Here is a 5,535-nt window from a genome sequence, read left to right as displayed (position 1 = left end):
ACTCCCTGGCCCCAAGTCAACCAGCAGAGAGCTGAGACCCAGAAGAGCAACATCCTGAGAGTCAGAGTCCACATGTGGTGGAGAGGAGTTATGCTCTGAATGAGTTCATCTTTTCTATGCTTAGAAAGCATTCACTAACGATGGCCAGCTGACGCAGGCCTTGTGTTGGTTTTAATGTTGCCATTGACAGTCTGAAATTTAAGATTTTCTAACAGAAAGCCCTTCACATTGTCATCTTTGCCCTGAGTCCTGGAGATTATCCAGCCAAGCTTGTACACACGCTGTAATCCAAAGACTCTGAGTTCAGCTCTCACCCCCACCTCAACTGTCCCTCACCTTGGCTGTCTTCATCCTGACCAAGATTTCTGCAGGAGTGTTCTACTGTGTCTAACCCTCATCCCTTCCAGTTAGATTCCAAGGAATAAAATGGTAGACCAAAAGCATGACGAGGTGGACCATGTCTTTAATCCCTATACTCAGAGGCAGTGACAAACAGATGTCTGAGACTTCAAGGCCAGCCTGCTCTACATACAGGGGTTCTCAGCTCTTTTACAGGAATCATCTAGGACCATCCATCGGGAAACAAAGGTATTTACATTGCAATTTGTAACAATAGCAAAGTCAGTTATGAAGCAGCAACAAAAATAGTTTTATAGTTGGGGGTCACCACAACATGAGGAACTGCAGGGTCACAGGGTTAGGAAGTTGAGAACCAGTGGCACAGAAAGACCTTGTCTCCTGGATAGTTAGATAGATGATAGATAGATAGATAGATAGATAGATAGATAGATAGATAGATAGATAGATAGATAGATAGATAGGAAAACAAAGCCACACATGAGGTCAGATAGAAAAGCAAACCTCAGAACCTCTTCACACATTTTGCACCCTAGGCTAGGTATTTGCTCTTGAGATTTTTTTTCACTGTCAGTGAAAACAGAAACTCTAACTCATACCCATGTTCTTAGTCCTGGACGCTGTGGAGGTTGCAGCACATATGGGTATAGGTGAGGCGGGGGCATCTTCCCAGCTCAGCTCATCCACCGCCTCCCTGTCAGAGCTTCCTCACGGAATCACACTGGAAGGCACGTGAACACTTTCAACATCATCACAGGATGAAATTGCTTTCACAGGACTTGGACTAATTCCGGCCCACAACACGAGGAGGAGGTGGCTCACTTCTGTGCCAGGCTTGGCTTGGTCTCTCAGGCAGCCTGGTGGCTAAGAGTGGCCTCACGCTCAAGCTTCAGTCTCCACTCCTGTGGTTATTATTTAAAATGTTCCACAAATTTATGACATTAGAATCCATTATATTCCTTTCTTATTATTTTCTGCTTGTGTAGTTACATTATAGCTGTACAATCTTTTTCAATTACATGTATACAATGTTGCATATGGCAGTTCCAAAATCTGAAGCTCTTTTGACACCAATAATAATACCACAGTGGAAAATTCCACATCTCACCTCACATGATGAGTTACAGTCAAAATTTAGGCCCACTAAACACATGGTAAAAAAAATTACCTTCTAGCCATGAGCATGTGGTACTAAAGCAACCTCAAGGAATTTCATCTCTAGTCTAGACACTGCTGACCTGCTATGGTTTGGGTTTGCCATGAATGTACCATTTATTGAAAGAGTGGTCTTTGGTGAGGTGGTGACAGAGTGACCACCAGATCACCAGAGAGCTGCCCCTGAAAACAATCAGCTTCATTACTATGGGACACCACAAGTTCCTTCATGAGGTTAAATGGCTCTCCCCTCCGACTTCCTGTCTTGCCCAGCCAGCTCTTCTTTCTGAGGTGCTCACCCACTATATCCCCTCTACTGCTATAATGTCCCAGGAACAGAACAGAAGCAGGCAACATGCTCTTGAACTCCCAAAACGTGTGAACATAAAAACTCTTTTTCTTTACAACTACCTGGCTCAGGTATTTTTGATCGAGCAAAGGAAATGGAATCACTTTAAGTCCCAACCTTGATTATGCAAATATTGTGAAATCAAAAATAAATTCAAAATTAAGACTACTTTCTTGTCCCGAGATTTTAGATGGAAATACTTGACCCAAAGTATAATAATTTCTGTGTAGTCAAAATCTTACTCCAAAAATCTGACATTGTGCTTTGTTTAAGTGCCTTCGGTCGGACACAATTTACAAAATTTATTCTTATATAATTATTCTTCTTTTCCTTTTAGGTGTTTTTTTAACACAAAATGTAGACTTCTGTAGTTTCAAGTCAGAGATTGCCTATATTTATACCTAAACATTTCAAACCACCATTCACATTTGAACATTAACCATTCCAGCTCATTTTATACCTGAAATAAGCTGGTATCACTACTTAGCGCTCCATTCCTTAAAAGTCATTCATTGAACCTGTTTTCTGAACCACACTTGCAGGTTCACGTGGCTTCTGGTCCTGCCCCTACCAAGTCTCCATCCCTGGAAAATATTCACTGAATTCCTCCCTCTGACTTGGGCTTTCCAAACATTACTTTAAATCTGGTAAGGTGCCTTCCTTACCCCTTTCCTCTCTGTTTCCCTCTTCTTCCTCCTCCTCCTCTTCCTCTTCTTCCTCCTCCTCCTCCTCCTTCTCCTCCTCTCCTTTGGTCTTAGAATAGTTCCAACTTTTCCATGTAAATTAATGCGTAGCTGGTCAAGTTTTTTTTAAAAATTCCCAATTAATAATTTGATTATAATTTGCTGATTTTGAACATCTTTCCAAGCACCACTGGCCTGTTTTACATTTTAAATTTATTCTGATTTTCTGTCTGATAAATGTTATAGGTTTTTTTTTTCCTAAGTGTGCTTGAACAATTTTTTGTTAAATACGTTTCTAAATAACAAATGGTGGTTTTGATATTATGCCTATCAATTGCTAGATCAAAATCATAATAACCTATTTTGCTGGTGTTATAAAATTTGTCTATATTCTAAGTGCCAAAAATTATATATCTTCTTTCTCATTTCATAGGCTCCTCTCTGACTGCTACTACTATAGTGACTTTCTTTTTTCATTGTTGTTAACAAACACCTGGGAGACCCAGGGGGGCTTCAAAGACTGGAAAACTATAATTTATTCTTATTTTGTACATAGCCAATTTAGTTTTCTTTTTTTTTTGATTTGATTTATTTATTTTCATGTTATCCCCTTTCCCAGGTTCCCTCCAGAACCCCCTATCCCATCCTCCCCCTCCCCTGCTTCTATGAGGGTGCTCCTCTTACCCACCCAATCCTTCCACCTCCCCACCTGGGATTCCCCTATGCTGGGGCATCATGGAGCCTTTCCAGGACCAAGGGCCTCCCCCCCATTGATGTCTGCAAGGCCATCTTCTGTGACTTTCTTGGCATTTGCTGTGCACAGCATAGCAGAAGCTGAGACACCAACATGCTCTGTGTTACAAGGCCAGTTTGCTCCTAGCCTTTTGCCATCTCTGTTCCACCATAGACACTGCTGTGCTCTCCACTGTCTTGGTGGTGAACGTTTAAGAGATGTGATGAGTGCATTTCCTTCCTCCTGTATTCTCCCCATTTGAAGTCGCCCTGCTCCTTCATAAAATAAGGTACACACTGTCCTTTCTTCTGCTGTGCTCCTGAATACTTTGTCTTTTGACGTCGTTTGGCGGGGTAATGCCCCTAAAAAAAAAAAAAAGTCTCTAGGCTTCTCGTTGCACAATAGAATCAGGTACAACTGGAATATAAATCCATTTTGGCTTGAGGTTTCTTTTTGGGTGATTTTTTTTTTCCTTTGCTTCGCTTTTAGTTAAATATGGCTGTCGTTTTGTTGATCCCCGGTATTTCATCTGTTTTCTTGAGGTGCAGTGGCAGATTGTCTCCTTTAGAGCAATCTCCATACATGCTTTACTTCACCATCCTGCAAGTTTATGAACTGATGAACTGCTACAGCTTCTGTGGCTAATTGTGTTCAGAGAGTGTTCAAATTCTAGGATGACAGTTGAGTACATTTATTTATTTCCAATGTAATCTAAGATTCCTCAGCATCTGCAAATCCTTTTTTTCCAAACCTTAAGAACTTGCCGATTCCAGCTTCTCCTGTCTTCCTTTTCCATTTTTGTCAAATGGATGCATTTTTGATGGTCAATATTTAAGGAGCTAATACTTCTAAAGTTTCCATTTAGACTTATTCAATTTTAAGTAATGGGTCAGTGTTTTGCCTTCGCATATGTACACATGACTGCTTCTCACACCCAGTGCTCTGGTCAGAAGAGGCCATTCATCCCCTGGAACTGGAGCAAGAAATGACTGACCTACATTTCAGTTCGGAAATGGAACCCTAGACTCTGCAAGAGCAAACCAGGCTCCTAACAACCGAACTGTCTTCTCCAAACCCTAGAGTCAAACTTTTGACATTTTTTCGCTCACGCTGATCTCTGGCATGGCTTTGCTTAATCTAGCCTCTGTTTTTTTTTCACATTGCACAAGTTGGGGTTTGATTCCTTTCTGAGCCTAGCCTACACGTGTTTTAAAATTTCCCCTGTGCAACTCTTGCTCACAGACATTGGAGTTTATGTTTGCACAAGTATTCATTACAGTTATTTCAATTTTTTAAAAGTCTCCTGCATTTTATTTTTTTTTTATTTTGTCCTGTTTTACATTTCATTATTAAATCTTTCCACTTAAAACGCATAATGTCAATTACGTTTTTGAGATTTCAGCCTTTATTAATTGATTGGGGAGGAGTTAGCTTTTGAGACTGTGCACTGGGGATTGTGTTCCAAGCTCATAGCCCCTGCCCTGGGTAATATGCCCTTCCCTTTGCTCAATCACTCTTTCCATTTTTCAGAAAAGAATCTCTGTCCTTTTGAGATATATCTGAACAAATACCACAGGATTGGGTTTCAATTTTCTAATCCTCTTGGAATTAAGATATTCGAATTTGGATTTGTGGGCACAAGTGGTCTAGCAAAGCCATCTCCCCCACCCTCCACCCCCCCTCTTCCCACATACCCCCACACCATGTACACTGTTTCTTTTTGATTTCTAGATCATGTGCCTCTATCTGCCCTGAAGCTCCCACCCCTGAGCTCTGTTTCACAAAGCAAAAAGTTTGTTCCAATGATCCCAGGACAAGAGTTAGTCTAGCTTCAGTAGCGATATCTCCTTTCTCAAGGAGGACAGCAGTGTTCCCAAGCATCCGTCCACAAGGATCATGTAACTCATCTGTGCATACAAGCGCAGCCCGCTACCATAACCCAGATTCGTACATCTTGATTAGTCACTCACTTCTCATTCATTTAGGACATGTGGAGAAGGGAGCCCAGTGCTTGGCCATGTGGTACTTGCCATCGCACTTCTCCTGGCTGTTTTATCAGATCTCTTCTATTTTTTTGCTCACCTTGTCTTCAAGGGAGCTGGCAATCTGCTGGAGGGAGTAGGGCAGTAACAGGACACCGTGGGAGTCAGTGGTGCTGCCTAATGCCAGAGATGTCACACAGGGACACCGCTACTACTGTAGATGGTCGTAAATAGTGGAGCACTCCTTGCTCTGCACCTCACCCCACCCACTTACCC

Source organism: Rattus rattus, chromosome 12 (genome assembly GCF_011064425.1).
Source record: "Rattus rattus isolate New Zealand chromosome 12, Rrattus_CSIRO_v1, whole genome shotgun sequence".
Classification (NCBI taxonomy): Eukaryota; Metazoa; Chordata; class Mammalia; order Rodentia; family Muridae; genus Rattus; species Rattus rattus.
This window is presented reverse-complemented; position numbering follows the sequence as displayed.